The sequence below is a fragment of the Oryctolagus cuniculus genome, chromosome 5 (genome assembly GCF_051225735.1).
Source record: "Oryctolagus cuniculus isolate XC-2025 breed Fujian yellow rabbit chromosome 5, ASM5122573v1, whole genome shotgun sequence".
In the NCBI taxonomy this organism is placed as follows: domain Eukaryota; kingdom Metazoa; phylum Chordata; class Mammalia; order Lagomorpha; family Leporidae; genus Oryctolagus; species Oryctolagus cuniculus.
Window position 1 is genome coordinate 67,391,087 of NC_142871.1, and position 18,688 is coordinate 67,409,774.

Below are 18,688 nucleotides of genomic sequence, written 5' to 3' on the forward strand. Positions count from 1 at the left end.
GCCACAGCAGAGAGCTGGCCTGGAAGAAGGGCAACCGGGAAAGAATCCGGTGTGCTGGCGCCGCTTGGTGGAGGATTAGTCTATTGAGCTGTAGCGCCAGCCTGTGGTATAGTTTTAAACTTAAATACATGTATGCAGTGTTAATGCACTTTTTTTTTTTTTTGACAGGCAGAGTGGACAGTGAGAGAGAGAGACAGAGAGAAAGGTCTTCCTTTGCCGTTGGTTCACCCTCCAATGGCCGCCGTGGCCAGCGCGCTGCGGCCGGCGCACCGCGCTGATCCAATGGCAGGAGCCAGGAGCCAGGTGCTTTTCCTGGTCTCCCATGGGGTGCAGGGCCCAAGCACCTGCGCCATCCTCCACTGCACTCCCTGGCCACAGCAGAGAGCTGGCCTGGAAGAGGGGCAACCGGGACAGAATCCAGCGCACCGACCGGGACTAGAACCCAGTGTGCCGGTGCCGCTAGGCGGAGGATTAGCCTAGTGAGCCGCGGCGCCAGCCGTTAATGCACTTTTAATACAATGAATGTACTCTATACTATCAATACATTAAACTGTGTGCTAATTATTTTTGTTAAAATTTCAATCAAAGGTGACCTATTAAATGTTCATCTATACCATCCCAGGCAGTACCTGTAATATATACTCTTTGTAAAGAAAACAAATAACACAATAGTTGCCTTCATTAAACTTACATTGTAATACAACCATACAATTTAATAAAAGTTGTATATCATGATTTGATATCAAAATTATACATGAAAGACTATATTTTTCGTAAATAGTAAATAAAAAATAGTAGATAAATGCTTAGGATTACTAGCCATCAAGGGAATGCAAATACAAAACCACAATGAGGTTTCACCTCACCCCAGTTAGAACAGCTCTCATATAGAAATCAACAAACAAATAAATACTGATGAAGATGACGGGAAAAAAGTCTCCTGATCCACGGCTGGTGGGAATGTAAACTGGTGCATCCATTGTGTCAGACGGTATGGAGATACCTTAGAAAGTTGAAAATAGATCTAAATTATGACCCAGCCATCCCAATAATGGGAATTTATCCAACTGGGATGAAGTCAGAATAGGAAAGAGTTATCTGTATGCCTATGTTTATTGCAGCTCAATCCACAATAGCTAAGATATGGAATCAACCTAGATATCCATCAACTGATGACAGGATAAAGAAATTGTAGTATATATGCACTATGGAATACTTTTCAGCCATAAAAATGAATGAAATCCTGTGTTTTGCAACAAAATGGATGCAACTGAAAACCATTTTACTTAGTGAAATAAGCCAGTCCCAATACAAACACAAATATGGACAAGGGAAGTCGCTGTTGCCAGAGCCGGAGCTGCCGGGACCCTCCCCCTGTCCCGCCGCCTTCGCCCAGCTGCCCCGCCATGCCATCGGAGAAGACCTTGAAGCAGCGCCGTACCTTCAAACAGTGAGTGGAGGACTTCCGGCTCATCCGGGAGCAGCGCCCCACCAAGATCCCGGTGATAATAGAACGATGCAAGGGTGAGAAGCAGCTTCCTGTCCTGGATTAAACCAAGTTCCCTGTACCCGATCACAGGAACATGAGCGAGCTCATCAAAATCATCAGCAGGCGCCTACAGCTTAACGCCAACCAAGCCTTCTTCCTTCTGGTGAATGGGCACAGCATGGTGAGCGTGTCCACGCCCATCTCCGAGGTGTACAAGAGCGAGAAGGACAGCGATGGCTTCCAGTACAAGGTGTACGCCTCCCAGGAGAGTTTGGGGCGAGGCCGCTGCGTGGCGTCTAGCCCTTATGAGGGAAGGGATGTCCCCAGCGCGACCAATGTCCACTTAATCAGTCCATTCAACTAGTGTTCCGTCTAGGGAGGTGTAGGAAGTTATTTTTGTCTTTCAAGCAGAAAAACAGCTGCAAGGGATTGCATTCAGCATTGGAAAACTATGATTTAACCTAGGCTGTTTTGTTTTCAAATTTCAGGGGTTTAAAAATAAAATACTTTGCATTCTGAGTCGCCAGTAAAATAACAAAAAAATAAAAAAAATCCACAAATATCATATGTTTTCCCTGATCTGTGGTAACTAATAGAGTACCCAAAAAGGCAATGTAATGGAGTAAAATTTGACATTCTGAGATTCCGTGATTGTTTACAGCCCTTGTCTCTGCTGTTGAGAAACAGTTTTTTCTTCTTACTATTTGTTGAACTCTTTACTTAATGTAGTGTTAATCTTATGAGTGTAAAGTAAACTGAAAGTAGATCATTGCAAAAATTAGAGAGGGAATAAGAGAGGAAGGACGAGGAAAGGTGAGAGCATGTCAGGAGGAAGGGTAGTCTGGGAGATAGCACGATGCTCCTGAATCTGCATATGAATTTCATGAAATTACCTGAAGGAGAGAAAGTTATACCTGAAAGATTATTTTTTGTGAATAGTAGAAAAAAATTCCCTCACATAGCCTTTCATAGATAATTTTTATAAATTCTCCACCAAACCTTAACATATCTTACCAAGTAAATTCTTGCAATGAGGGCCATGAACATAAAAGGTCTTTTTATGACAAGTCTTTGCCCTTGCCTCTGCTTACAATGCCTTTTCAAAAAATTTAAAATAAGATTTTTTAAAAATATTTATTTTATTTATTTGAAAGACAGAGTTATAGAGAGAGGTAGAGCCAGAGAGAGAGAGAGAGAGAGAGGTCGTCCATCTGCTCTTTCACTCCCCAAATGACTGCAACTGCCAGAGCTGAGCTGATCTGAAGCAAGAGCCAGGAGCTTATCCCAGGTCTCTCACGCAGGTGCAGGGGCCCACAGAGTTGAGCCATCTTCTCCTGCTTTCCCAGGCCATAGCAGGGAGCTGGATCAGAAATGGAGCAGCCGGGACTCGAACTGGCACCCATATGCAATACCGGTGCTGCAGGTCACATCTTTAACCCGCTGCCACAGTGCCGCCCCCTTAAAATAAGATTTATTTATTTGAAAAGCAGAGCATACACACACACGCACAGAGAGAGAGAGAGAGAGAGAGAGAGAAAGAGAGAAAATGGGATCTTCCATCTACTAGCTCACTCTCAAGCATGCACAACACCTGGGGCTGGGTCGCTCCAAAATTAGGAGTCAGGAATTCCGTCCAGGTCTCCCACATTGGTGTCAGGAATCAGTGTCACAATACTTGTGCCATGATCTGCTCTCTCCTTGGTGCTTTGGCAGGAAACAGAATTGGAAGTGGAGGCATGACTCTATGGAGGCACTGGAAAACCAGATGTGACTATTTCAAACAGCAGTTTAACTCTTTGTGCTACACGCCTGCCCCACTGCCCAAGATGTTTAATGGCCCAATCTGTTATTACACTCAAGTTTCTGTTGAAATTTCCTCAGAGTGAATGTTCCACATAATTCTGTAAGAGAACACATTATACAATTGAATCCTTATCTGGTTTCCCTTTTTTTAATAGATTTATTGAGTTGACCTTACATGTTTTTTTTTTTTTTTCCTACTGTCTCCTATCACATAAAGTAAATTTTTCATGATACTAGAATGTTTAGTTGATCATTAGCATATCCTGTTTCCATAACATTTAGAGAGATTTAGTAGGTATTCAACTGGTATTTCTGACATGTTAAGTAAGAATGTCTATAGAAGAAATCTCAATCTGGTAAGTATATATAGTGAGTTTTTACCAAACAGTTATATAAAATTGGGAAGGGTATAGGGTTCTTGTTGGCATAATGATGTTCGATTACAAAAGAAAATGATGCGCAATTTCTCAATTATACATTTTAGTGTAAGTAATAAGCTTAGCTATTCCTAATAATTCCATGATCTTTTTCTGAACTTTCAGACTTTATACATAAATAATTTCATCAGAGTGAGTAGTCTGCTTTTAAAATAAACTTTTGCAAAAAAATTGGTTTTCTCTGGGCAGTAGTTTTACCTAAAATTCAATCAATTTGAGGATATAATAATGTATTTTATAAATGAGATTTTATTGTTTTATAAAAATACTGGAATTAAAAAATGCATTCATTCAAGGGAACCTAAATAATCTCATTTGTTTAAATTCAAAGCTTTCTTCAAAAAATAACTCATGGGGCCAGGATTGTGGTGTAGCAGGTAAAGCCACTGTCTGTGACGCTGGCATCTCATGTGGGCAGGCTGTTCCATTTTTGATACAACTTCCTGCTAATGGCCTTGGAATGAAACACATGATGGCCCAAGTCCCTGGGCCCCTCCACCTATGTGGGGACCCAGAAGAAGTGCCTGGCTCATGGCATCCTGTCCCAGAACTGGCCACTGTGGCTGTCTGGGGTGTGAGTCAATGGATAAATGGATAGAAGATCTCTCTCTCTCTCTTTTTGTTTCATATATATATGTATGTGTGTGTGTGTGTGTGTGTGTGTGTTTCCCTCTCTGTAACTCTTTGAAAACAAATAATTTTTTAAAAAATAGTAACTCATAAAAACTTTATCTTACTGGCATAATTATATTAGGAATGTAGTTTGATCAAAATGATATGTCACCAATTATTTATCACAGAGTTTCCATTTGAGCAAGGCCAAACGAATGAAAGCACCTACAAGAATCAATAAAAATGGAAGGAAAAAGACATAGAAATTCTATGTGTAGACTCATTCTGTGTAGTGTTTGATTACATTTCATTCACTTTTTTGGGTCTAGTTCATGCACATGGTGGTTATTTAATGAATCTTTTTAATGAATGAAAAATACTTCCTGACTGGTATATTATGTATTAATTTTATTTAGAAAATCAATATTTCCACAAAAAAGATTATTGCTTTAATTTCTAGTTTATCAGTATGAGAGATATTATGTTATATTCTAAGACCAAATAGCCAAACTATTATTTTGTAGCTGAGAAATTACAAGTAGAACAAAGCTAGTTCAATAGAAAAAGAACAACAGAACCCAAAAATGCATGATCTTGAGTATTTCTGAGTAACTTACAACCTATTAACTGATATTCTTAACTAAATTTGTATTTAATTAGAAAGTAAAGTGTCGGGGCTGCACTGTTGTGTAGCAGGTAAAGCCGCTGCCTGCAGAGCTGGCATCCCATATGGGCACTGGTTTGAGTCTTTGATGCTCCACTTCCAATCCAGCTCTCTCTGCTATGGTCTGGAAAAGCAGTAGAAGATGGCCCAAGTCCTTGGGCCCTTGCACCTGTGTGGGGGACCTGGAAGAAGCTCCTGGCTCCTGGCTTTGGATCAGTCCAGCTGTGGCCCTTGCGGCCTTTTGGGAAGTGAACCAGCATATGAGAGATCTCTCTCTCTCTGCTTCTGCCTCTCTGTAGCTCTGCCTTTCAAATAAATGAATAAATCTTTTAAAAAAAGGTGAAGTGTGGTCTGAATACTGAAATAATTTAAGCCAAGTTTCAGCCAAAACATCAACATTTGAATATATTTTGAGAAGGTATCAACATTAAAGCATGATAATTAATTAAAGAAAATGTTCTGAATCATTTTGATTCTACTGAAATCTAAATTTGATATCCCTCTTTTAAGCTACAGCTGCTAAGAAAATTTGTTGGTCTATTCTTTGCTGTTCTTTTCCAGATATCTTTTGTTTTTATTTTTTAGTCTCTGAATTTCTAAACATAGGCCTATTGAAAATGTCACTTTTTATATATTTGTTGTCAAACATCATGACACTTACCTGTATGCCATTTCCAATAGAGTAGCTTTTTCCTCTAATATTATAACCTTAAAAGAAGTGATCTACAACTGAATGAAGTGCTGATTCAGTGGACATGAATTGCCAGCCCTAAAGTGACATATCTGTCACATTAGCACAGGCATGGGCTAATAGAAGGCAGGGAGTGGTTTATAGAAAGAATTGTTTCTAGGTTATTTAATTACTTTGTGCTGTCAACTTACTCTTGGTAGAAAAAAAAATTAACAGAGAATGCTCAGTTAATGACAATGCTATAAAGATAAAATAGAAGGGGGAAAATCAAGTTTTAATTGGTTTCCAGTGCAAGATTTTTTTTAGAAAACTGTCAAATAAAAAAAAATGCCCCAATGACAGATTTTATTATAGCACATGACTGTGCCAATCAAACATAATGGAGAATAACATTATGTAGCTGCTAAAATAAGACGGGTAGCAGCTTATATCCTTGGAAATTTAGTGAAGTAGAAATGTATTTTCCTAAAACTGTCCTGAAAACGAATGTTTTATTTGAAATTTTGTGTTTGTGAACAAACAAGAAGATTCAATTACAGAATAAGCTTGTAATATTTCAAATTACTTTCAAAATATATATATATATATAATTTTTATTTGTAGTTTTTTTAATTACTCAAGGGAAGAAAAACTTTTCTTTTGATTTTAGGAATATGGTAAACAAGAATTACTGTTAACAATTGACCAATTATTTCTAGGGAATCATTAATTTCTTTAACTTGGAAAATAAGATTGTGGTGGAGGAATGTGTTGGTAGCAGCAGTGTATTCGAATCAGCCTACTTTTCTAATTCATTTTTTGTGGCTCAATGTAAGTAATGAGCATTAAAATGTAAATTAGACAAGATAATTTGTTAAAAGCATTAATGTTTTTAAAATTTCACGGTTCTCAAAATATTCTTTGTGCTGGTTATGTATAAATACCACTGAGACATTGGAATAAATGAGCCTTGACCAGCCTTGTTGTCTTGGCTCCATTATCTGCCATCTCTTGTCCCTCTTTTCAGTCCCGCTCCCTCCCTTAGGTTCCGTTTGACTCGTGCGGCTGACCCATACACATTTTCAATTATCTGTATATACAGAAGATCAATTTAGTCTACATTAAGTAAAGATTTCAACAGTTTGCACCCACATAGAACATAAAGTGTAAAATACTGTTTCAGTACTAGTTATAGCATTAATTCACATTGGACAACACATTAAGGACAGAGATCCTACATGAGGAGTAAGTACATAGTGACTCCTGTTGTTGGCTTAACAATTTGACACTCGTGTTTATGGCGTCAGTAATCTCCCTAGGTGCTAGTCATGAGTTGCCAAGGCTATGGAAGTCTTTTTAGTTCACTGATTTCAGTCTTATTCAGACATAGTCATAGTCAAAGTGGAAGTTCTCTCCTCCCTTCAGAGAAAGGTACCTCCTTGTTTGATGGCCCGTTCTTTCCACTAGGATCTCACTCACAGAGATCTTTCATTTAGGTTTTTTTTTTTTTTTTTTTCACCAGTGTGTCTTGGCTTTCCATGCCTAAAATACTCTCATGGGTTCTTCAGCCAGATCTGAGAGCCTTAAGGGCTGATTCTGAGGCCAGAGTGTTATTTAGGACATCTGCCATTCTATGAGTCTGCTGTGTATCCCACTTCCCATGTTGGATGGTTCTCTCTCTTTTTGATTATATCAGCATTATTAGACACTTGCCTTGTTTATATGATCCCTTTGACTCTTAGATCTATCAGTGTGATCAATTCTGAACTGAAATTGATCACTTGGGCTAATGAGATGGCGTTGGTACATACAACCTTGATGGGATTGTTTTGGAATCCCCTGGCACATTTCTAACTCTACCATTTGGGGCAAGTCCGATTGAGCTTGTCCCAAACTGTACATCTCCTCCCTCTCCTATCCCCACTCTTATATTTAACAGGGATCACTTTTCAGTTAAATTTAAACACCTAAGAATAATTGTGGGTTAATTACAGAATTCAACCAATAGCATTAACTACAACAAAAAAACACTGAGCGGTATAAAGTATTAAATTGTACATCAACAGTCAGGACAAGGACTGATCAAGTCATTGTTTCTCATAGTGTCCATTTCACTTCAACAGGATTCCTTTTTGGTGCTTGGTTAATTGTCACCGATCAGGGAGAACTTTTGATATTTGTCCCTTTGGGACTGGCTTAAATTACTCAGCATAATGTTTTACAGATTGCTCCATTTTGTTGCAAATGACCAGATTTCATTGTTTTTGACTGCTCTGTAGCATTCTATAGAGTACATGTCCCATAATTTCTTTATCCAGTCTATTGTTGATGGGCATTTAGGTTGGTTCCAGGTCTTAGCTATTGTGAATTGAGCTGCAATAAACATTAGGGTGCAGACCGCTTTTTTGTTTGCCAATTTAATTTCCTTTGGGTAAATTCCAAGGAGTTGGATGGCTGGGTCATGTGGTAGGACTATATTCAAGTTTCTGAGGAATCTCCAGACTGACTTCCATAGTGGCTTTACCAGTTTGCAATCCCACAAACAGTGGGTTAGTGTCCCTTTTTCTCCACATCCTCTCCAACATCTATTGTTGGTAGATTTCTGAATGTGAGCCATTCTAATTGGGGTGAGGAGGAACCTCATTGTGGTTTTGATTTGCATTTCCCTGATGGCTAGTGATCCTGAACATTTTTTCATGTGCCTGTTGGCCATTTGGATTTCCTCTTTTGAAAAATGTCTATTGAGCTCCTTGGCCCATCTCTGAAGTGGGTTGTTTGTTTTGTTGTTGTGGAGTTTCTTGATCTCTTTTTAGATTCTGGTTATTAACCCTGTATCTATTGCATTGTTTTCAAATATTTTTCCCATTCTGCTGGTTGCCTCTTACCTGCCTGACTGTTTCTTTTGTAGTACAGAAACTTCTCAATTTGATGTAATCCCAAATGTTAATTTTGCTCTCAATTTGATGTAATCCGAAATGTTAATTTTGGCTTTGACTGCCTGTGCTTCCAGGATCTTTTCCAAGAAGTCTTTGCTGGTACCTATATCTTGCAGTGTTTCTCCAATGTTCTCTAATAATTTGATGGTGTTGGGTCGTAGATTTAAGTCTTTAATGCATGTTGAGTAGATTTTTGTGTTGGGTGAAAGCTTCTGCAGGGGAAATACAATTTTCCCCCACCGTTTATTGAATAGACTGTCCTTACTCCAGTAATTGGTTTTGGATCCTTGATCAAATATAAGTTGGCTGTAGATATTTGGATTGATTTCTGGTGTTTCTATTCTGTTCCATTGGTCTATCCATCTGTTTCTGTACCAGTACCATGCTGTTTTGATAACAACTGCCCTGTAGTATGTCCTGAAATCTGGTATTGTGATGCCTCCAGCTTTGTTTTTGTTGTACAAGATTGCTTTAGCTATTCAAGGTCTCCTGTGTCTCCATATGAATTTCAGCATCATTTTGTCCAGATCTGGGTAGAATGTCTTTGGTATTTTGATTGGTATTGCATTGAATCTATAAATTGCTTTTGGGAGAATGGACATTTTGATGATATTGATTCTTCCAATCCATGAACATGGAAGATTTTTCCATATTTTGGTATCTTTTTCTATTTCTTTCTTTAAGATTTTGTAGTCCTCATTTCAGAGGTCTTCGACATAATTGGTTAAGTTTCTTTTTTTTTTTTTAAAGCATTTATGTTTTGTTTTTTTTTTTTTTTTGACAGGTAGAGTGGACAGTGAGAGAGAGAGACAGAGAGAAAGGTCTTCCTTTTTGCTGTTGGTTCACCCTCCAATGGCCGCCGCGGCCGACGCACTGCGCTGATCTGAAGGTAGGAGCCAGGTGCTTATCCTGGTCTCCCATGGGGTGCAGGGCCCAAGCACTTGGGCCATCTTCCACTGCCTTCCCGGGACATAGCAGAGAGCTGGCCTGGAAGAAGGGTAACCAGGACAGCATCCGGCACCCGGACTGGGGCTAGAACCCGGTATGCAGGTGCCGCAAGGCAGAGGATTAGCCTAGTGAGCCACGGCGCTGGCCACTTGGTTAAGTTTATTCCAAGCTTTGATTGTTTTTGTGGCTATTGTGAATGGGATTGATCTTAGAAGTTCTTTCTCAGCTGAGGAATTGCCTGTGTTTACAAAGGCTGTTGATTTTTGTGCATTGATTTTCTATGCTCCTACTTTGCTAATCTCTTCTATGAGTTCTAATAGTCTATTAGTAGAGTTCTTTGGATCCTCTAAATACAGAATCATATCATCTGCAAAGAGGGATTGTTTTGACTTCTTCCTTCCCAATTTGTATCCCTTTAATTTCTTTTTCTTGACTAATGGCTCTGGCTAGAACTTCCAGAAATATATGGAATAGCAGTGGTGAGAGTGGGCATCCCTGTCTGCTACCAGATCTCAGTGGAAATGCTTCCAGCTTTTCCCCATTTAATAGGATGTTGGCTGTGGGTTTTTCATAGATTGCTTTGATTGTATTGAGGAATGTTCCTTCCATACTCAGTTTGCTTAGAATTTTCATCATGAAAGAGTGTTGTATTTTATCAAATGCTTTCTCTGCCTCTATTGAGATAATCATATGGTTTTTCTTCTGCAGTCTGTTAATGTGGTGTATCACATTGGTTGTTTTGTGAACATTGAACCATTCCTGCACACCAGGGATAAATCCCACTTGGTCTGGGTGGATGATCTTTCTGATGTGTTGTTGCATTCTATTGGCCAGAATTTTATTGAGGATTTTTGCATCTAAGTTCATCAGGGATATTGGTTTGTAATTCTGTTTCAATGTTGCATCTTTTTCCGGCTGAGGGATTAAGGTGATGCTGGCTTCATAGAAAGAATTTGGGAGGATTCCCTCTTCTTCGATTGTTCTGAATAGTTTGAGAAGAATTGGAGTTAGTTCTTCTTTAAATGTCTGGTAGAATTCAGCAGTGAATCCATCTGGTCCTGGGCTTTTCTTTGTTGGGAGGGCCTTTATTACTGTTGCAATTTCTGTCTGAAGCCAGGAGCCAGGTGCTTCCTCCTGGTCTCCCATGCAGGTGCCCACTCTTTAACATGAGTAGAGTTTATAAAAGTGGTATCACAAAGATAGACTTGAACTGCTGAAAATAGTATTACCCACTTTTTCATGTATTAAAAGATAATTAACTCTACTTCTAATTAGTATGTTAATAAACTCTCTCAAATTTCTTTTTGATTATTAAAACACACTTTCATTACCAGCATTTTTTGTTTTGATCCTCATCCTTTCACATCTTTTGTTTCATCCTAACCCTATGTTCTTTCTCCCTTTTTCCTTTCATTTCTCTCTTTTTCCCTCCCCTCTTTCTTTCTTTTTTCTACTTTTTTTTTAAAGTTTTGACATGCAGAGTTAGACAGTGAGAGAGAGAGAGACAGAGAAAGGTCTTCCTTCCATTGGCTCACCTCCCTAATGGCCGCTACAGCCTGCGCTGTGCCAATCCGAAGCCAGGAGCCAGGTGCTTCCTCTTGGTCTCCCATGCAGGTGCAGGGCCCAGTCACTAACGCCATTCTCCACTACCTTCTCGGGCCACAGCAGAGAGCTGAACTAGAAGAGGAGCAAGTGGGACAGAATCCAGCGTCCCAATCAGGACTAGAACCCAGGGTGCTGGCGCCACAGGCGGAGGATTAGCCTAGTGTGCAGTGGCGCCAGCTTTTTCTTCTACTTTTGCACCCGTTCCTCTGCTCTGCTGTTCTGTTTTATTCTCTTTTGTACTTTCCTTTTTTTTCCTCAAATATATCCTGAATGGGTGGTACTGAAAGTATACAAAATAGAAAAACAATAAAGGCTCTAGAGGAATCCAAGTATGGGAGTAGGCCGTCAAAGCAGATATGTACCAGGACAGTGAGATAAATGATGGTTAAAAAAAAAATTGGTAAGGGGGTAAGATCATTTGTGTCATCCTTTTGTACAGAATGGGATAAGAATAACCCCAACACATCCTTGTAGAGTTTCTTTAGGAATAAAATAACATAATTCATGTCAGTTACAATATTGCCTTGTGGGGAGCAGCTCGGACTAGACTGTTACTGGAATTAAGACTTATTCTATGCACCTGCTCTCCCACAATATGGCGCTGGGAGAGAAGAAAACAGCTTCTACACAGCTGCCTCCAGTTCAACCAATAAACTGTAGGACTTGCTCCTGATTGGAGGAGAGCAGCATACTCGGCGTGTGGGCAGCCGAGTTGGGATTGGCAGAGGAGGACTATAAAGGAGGAGAGAGACGGCATGCACCAGGAACATCTAAGGGGAACATCTAGCTGAAGGAACACCTGTGCAGCCCCCGAGAAAGCCGGCCGGCGGTGTGCCGCTCCCCTGCAGAAGTGGGGAATGTGGCCAGGGGGAACTGCCCTTCCACGGAGGTGGAAGGGATAGTAGCCAACCCGGGAAGAACCAGCAGCAAACCCGGGGAGGGCCGAGCAGACGAAAGAACAGCGCAGGGTCCTGTGTCGTTCCTCCACGAAGAGGGGGAGCGACATTGCCTGACATGAATGAAAGCTTAGAAAACACGATTATTATAATTTGGGGTGTTGGTGATAGAAGTGCTAGTGGAAGTATTAAAGCAGTTTTTAGTCAAGCAACTCCCTTTTAAAGACATGTAGGTTGGGGGCTAGGCTACCCCTGTGGCACAGTAGGTTAATCCTCTGCCTGTGGTGCCAGCAGCCCATGTGGGTGCTGGTTCTAGTCCCAGCTGCTCCACTGCCAATCTAGCTCTCTGCTGTAACCTAGGAAAGCAGTGGAAGATGGCCCAATCCTTGGGCTCCTGCACCCACGTGGGAGACCAGAGGAGGCTCCTGGCTCCTGGATTCAGATCAGCGCAGCTCTGGCTGTTGTGGCCATTTGGGGAGTGAACCAGTGGACGGAAGACCTCTCTATCTGTCTGTCCTTCTCACTGTGTGTAAAAAAAAAAAAAAAAAAAAATTTTTCTTTCATGAGCAATTTTGTGCTAAGCTTCTTGAAGCTGAATCTTTCTATACATACTTTATTGCATTTGTACTATAAGCGTAATTTGTGATAGCAGAATTGCCCATTCAAAACTTACAAATTTTAAGATTTTAGTATACATTTCAACAGCCTGATGGCCCAAAACATAATTATATTTCTGTAACAAAATCTGAGGACTTTGACATATATTGGTGAATTAGTTTTCATCCTGTGAAAATTTATTCTTGAACCTGCTACATATAAGGATTTGCATCACTGCAGACTCCCCAGTGGAAAAGCTTCTTGAGACAAGTTCTATATTTAGCTATAAAATTGGTACTGTGTTAGGATTGTATTTGGAATATATTTAATTGTGAAATTAAGTATTTCTCTTATTTATTGACTTGTCATTGGTTTATTTCATAAAATGATAATCCTCCCCTACACATTCCAAGCCTCCTATTCTTTTGGATTCCTTATATATTTCTGCAATATTCCACATTTATTTGTTTGTTTAAGTGTGTTTTCAGTAATTTCTAGGAAATTGGGGTGATGGAGAAGTTTCTCTGTGTGCTTAATTATTTTTTTATTATTCTGGAGAACTAATGTATCTCTGAGCCATTTATTTTAACAGAAACTTTGAGAAGAATTAACACTAGGAATGAGGAGTGCTCAAGAAGTGCTTAATTTAGGAAAGAGATCTTTAGTTTCAATGTACAGTACAATGTTGGTAGTCTTAATGTATATGTTATTCATAATTCAGATTACCTTGACAGTCTCAAATCCATGTTTTTAGTTTTTAAAAAAATGTAATAGGGCTGGCTCCGTGGCTCACTAGGCTAATCCTCCGCCTGTGGCGCCAGCACCCTGGGTTCTAGTCCCGATTGGGACGCTGGATTCTGTCCCAGTTGCTCCTCTTCTAGTCCAGCTCGCTGCTGTGGCCCGAGAAGGCAGTGGAGAATGGCGTTAGTGCTTGGGCCCTGCACCCGCATGGGAGACCAGGAGGAAGCACCTGGCTCCTGGCTTCGGATCAGCGCAACACCAGCCATAGCAGCCATTTTGGGGGGTGAGCCAATGGAAGGAAGACCTTTCTCTGTCTCTCACTCTCACTGTCTATCTCTGCCTGTCAAAAAGAATGGAATAAAGTTTCTTTTCAAGGGACTATCTACATGACTTAATGGCATGTTTAGACTTTTTGACCAATTGATGGGAGCAAATAAATAGGATCTTTTTTCCCCTAATGCTAAACTGTTTCATCAGTTATGAACTAAAACACTTGCTAATGATGTAGTACTATTTCCTTTTATAAAAAAATCAAGTGTTTAACAGTTTTTCTTCTTAGTTATAATTAATTTTATTTATTTGAAAGGCAGAGAAACAGAGAATGGAGAGAAGTCTCCCATTTGCTGGTTCATACCCCAGATGCCTGCAACAATGAGGTCTGGGCCAGGCCAAAGCCCAAGTACTTGCTGCCTCCGTGAGTGTGCATTAACAGAAATCTGGCTCCAAAGTGGAATCATTAAAATATTTACATATTTAAAAGCATATTTATTCTTTTTTGTTCAGATATTATTCTATCAAATTTCAACAATTTTGTCTTTCAATATTTTTCTCACATTATCACTTAATTATTTTCATTGAAACAATACTTGGTAATTATATTCTTAGTAATTATACCATTGTAATTATAGTATTTGTTTATAAGTAATGATTTTTCCAATTAAAACAATTCATAGTCAAAAATGTATATATTTCATGAAGAAAGTTTATTTCACTGTGATCATACATTACTTTCTAATGTAGAATTTTTTAGATAAATGATAAATGCAATACAATATTTATAAGTAAACATATACAATAATTCCTTTGCTGTAAAATTTTAAATTTTGTGCTAATTATATTTTACTTATGTAAATATAACATAAATACGTGAAAACATATTCACATAAATGAAAGTACAGTTTTCACTTTTTATTGTTCAAAATTTGTAAGGCATTTGCTAATACTTCACAGTGATACGTATCTTCTTATTGTTTTATCCTCATATTCTTGACATTGGTTTTATGAAAACCTTATAAGATACCTTTCAGAGTCTCTCAACTACTTTTTATGATTTTAATAGTTTCAGTAACTTTTTTTCCCAAGTGACTACAAAATCAGTGTTTTCACACAAAGGAAATTAGTTTGTTCATTGGTGGAAAAAGTTAATTAGGTCACTGGAACTCCGCCTAGACTCCTGGCTGTGTTTTATCAGATTATACCATTTGTTGGGAGTTTGTTATGTTCTAGGTAGTACACTAGGGGATTTACATGCATTATTCCTCTCACAGTTATTGCTTTTGGAAGTCATTAATATTATTGTTATTATTACTGTGTAGCATTTTTACATGGAGGAAAGAGTTTCATAGAGGGACAACGTTAATATAACTTGGCACTGAATAGTGGAGTGAAACCCACAACCTGGGTCTGCATAATCAGGATCCGTGCTTTCAAATGCACTCTTTCACTCTTTCAAAGGAAAGCCAGAAAAGAACAATTAAAACTGTCTTTTTCAACAAAATAGAAGTAACTGGAGACCAGTATATTTAGTGAAATAAGCAAGTCCTAAAAAGACAAATATCATTTGTTTTCTTTGATATGTAGTAGTTAATATAGAATACCAAAAAAGACTGACATCTTATCATTTGATTATTAAATATAGCCTTTGTCTATATTCCTGATGTCTGTCTACAGTTTACTTGTTGAATATTATGGTTAATGGTGCATTAAGCCTGTAATTATAAAGTAAATTGAAATTATGTTAGTGCAAAAAAATAAAAAAAAAAACAAAGAAAGGAGAGGGGATTGATGAGAGGGAGAGAGGGAAGTATGATTATCTTCTTAAAACTGTGTCTATGAAATAAATGAAATATGTTTTCTTTATATTAATAAAAATGAAGACACAAGGGAAACAATACAAATTGCTATTCTGTTTTCTGTGATATTCCACTTTTTCTTAAAGTTCGAGAAATAGTATTTTGATATTAATGTTGTAAATCTGTGAATATGAGTGATAAATACTCATAATCAACAATTACATTGAAAGTTATATATGATATATTAGCAGATTAAAGAAGTGTAAGTCCATACTTAGTATGAATATTTTAAAAACCTGTGTATCTATGAATACATACATAGAAAATATTGTGTCTTTATAATATTAACCACAGGTACTAATTATCAGACTTTCTTATTGTGCTTTACATTTGCCCATATTAGTTTCTATTACTTAATGGGGAATAAGACAATTTTATCTACTAGTGGGCTTTTTATTCTATTTTTCTATTTTTATATTACAACAAACAATTTGATCTGATTCAAAATATTTTGCCATTCTCTAGGAAAAGAAGATGCTCTTTTTAATTTTTTTTTAAACTGCAGTATTTCAGTATGTATTTCCCAGGAAAAAGGTACATCTCTTACATAACCATAATACAATTAATGAATTGAGGAAGATTTTGTGTCTTCTGACAATTTAACATTATCCAATATGTAATCTAGATTTCTGTATTAACAGTTCTCCCAGTAATGTCTTGTCTATTATGAGTTTTAAGAAAATTTTAAGTTAATTTCAAATTTACAAAATAGAATATTGTGAGATAGTAATAAGATAAGCATAGTCCCTGCACCAAGATGACGTGCAAATTTGTGAAGCATTGCCTATAGTTAGTTGGCACCTGCCTGTAAATTACACATTCTCCAAGCCAAAAATAAATGTTTTGTGTGTGTGTATGTGTGTGTGTAATACTATATGGAGTACTATATGGAATTAGTAAGAAGGACATTCAATTATTTGTGATAACATGGATGAGCCTGGAGAATGTTACATGAAGTAAGCTAGGCAGAGAAAGACAAATACTGGATGGTCTCACTTATATACAGAATGCAAATAATTGATCTCACAAAAACCAGAATAGAAGTGTGGGTACCATAGTCTAGCTAGCAGGACTGGATAGGGACAGGGGGATTGTTAATCAAAGAGAACCAAGTTAAGGTTAGACTGAAGGAATAAGTTTTAGTGACCCATTACATCTCATGGTGACTACAATTAATACTACTGGGCAGTACATTTCAAGACTGCTAAAAGTATGTGTTTCTAATATTCTCAAAAACAAGTTGTTTGAGAGTATGAGTGTGTTCATTAGCTTGCTTTAACCTTTCTATAACATGTACAAAACTTAAACCATCACACTATACCCAATGTGCTGTTATTATTTATTAAAATAAGAATAATCAATGGAGAAAAACCACCTTTTTTGATGTCCTGGTGATTTCACTGGGTAGGGCTTCACTGAGGCACTTTCCCTGCTGGCTACATATGTGCCCCTTGCCCCCAAAATTGAGCAGCTTTCTTGGGCATTCTGAGCTGTGGCACTTCCTGTGAATGGCTTCTTCCCAGACTCCAGAAGGCAATTCCAGCAATTTCAACTGGTCAGACTCCACAACTCCTCCATCATCCCGAGAGCCACAGCTTTTCTCTATTCCACAAAGTCTGCATTTCAGTTCTAGGATGGATGCTCTATCTCCAGGTGATAGGCGCTCCCTATTTGCTACTTCTATATTCTGAATAAAATAATTCTTCATAACTACACTCCCTTGTTACAATTACTATTTTTTTTTATTTTAAACTTTCCACTTCAAATTACAGTGCACATTCTGTTTCTTGGTAGGATCTTGACTGATGTGGGCATCAGTAGCTTAAAATGATTAATGAAGTACTGAAGAGTTTAACATTCTCTGCTCTGCTATATGACAAAAGGTACAAATCTTACTCTCATGTATTATTGTTTAAATTTTCCCCAGCCTTCCGAGAGAAAAATCTGAGACTGCTAGTAGTCTTTTATGATAATAATTACAATTTCTTTCTCCATAGGCAAACCCTAAATTTATAGGTGGGAATGTTGTGTTCTATATCATATTTCTTATTCTCCATTTCATGGGGATTGACTATGTAAATAAATTCTGTGCAGTGGCATGAATGAGACAGAATTTTGCTAACCTAACAGAGAAGGACCAGTTTTTGGTTTAGCTGCCTTACCTTGGTCTTCTGATTAACTTGTGGGCCAGAAAGAGACAGCAGTCATTTGCACCATGAGGTAGAACACTGTGATGGTGGAGCAGAAAGGTGTATACTCAGTCCTTGATTATACAAGAGAGCAAGTAAACCCATGCTTCCTTTTGACTTTTAACATGTTTAAAGCACTATTTTCAATGCTTTCAGATGTGTGCATTTGAATCCAGTAGTAACTGATATAGATTGATTTTTTTTTTGCCTTTGTTGTTTCTTATCTCATTCATCTGGCCTAATATCCATATAGAAGTCAATGTGTTTCTGCAACTCCAAGCTGTAACTGCATACTGTTTCTTTTCTGTGGGGCAGAGAGGCACACAGAAAGATAGACAGAGGGCTTCCATATGCTGGTGCACTTCCTCAAATGATAACAATAGTCAGGGGCCCAAAACATGGATCTGGGAACTCAATCCAGGCCTCTCACATGGAGGGGTGGGAGGAACTCAACGACCTGAACCATCTCTGTTGCTTCCCTTGGTTTGCATTAGCAGGGAGCTGGAGTCACGAGCCAGGGCTTGGAATCTTATCCAGGAACTCTAATGTGGGACTGGGTGCTCTAACTGGTGGCTTACTTCTTAGTTTCCTTATATTTGAGAGTCATAAAAATAATATGTTTAGAACATCAATGTGGTAGTCCACTTTATTTCAAAATCTTAGAAGGGACTTCTTAAAGAATGAATGGTTATCGTGTTATACCACTGATATGTATTTTGCCCTGTTTTCATGTTATAAACTTCAAAGAAAAATTTGAGAATTCCAATTTAGTTGGGATTTAGAAAGAACATGAAAGGCCTCTGCCCCTATGTAACATAAACGAAAGGAAATGGGTAAAATAGAAATCATACTTTTATGAAACTGTCAAAGTCCTGAACTCAAGGACCCCCTGTTGAGTGAGATTTGTTAGCTAGACATTTATTTGTAGATGACCTGTGCATCTCCAAATACAAATGCCTGACAGCTGTT

The 18,688-nt window shown here is 38.3% G+C and overlaps 1 non-coding gene and 1 pseudogene across 1 annotated transcript; both read left to right on the forward strand.

Annotated features, from left to right (window-relative positions):
- The first annotated feature begins 1,406 nt into the window (after nucleotides 1-1,406).
- On the forward strand, nucleotides 1,407-1,853 carry LOC149126540 (microtubule-associated protein 1 light chain 3 beta pseudogene; annotated as a pseudogene).
- A 14,365-nt stretch (nucleotides 1,854-16,218) lies between these two features.
- Nucleotides 16,219-16,322, forward strand: LOC149126541 (U6 spliceosomal RNA). Its single transcript, XR_016234869.1, has one exon. It is a non-coding gene; the product is annotated as a U6 spliceosomal RNA (small nuclear RNA).
- The last annotated feature ends 2,366 nt before the right edge of the window (nucleotides 16,323-18,688 follow it).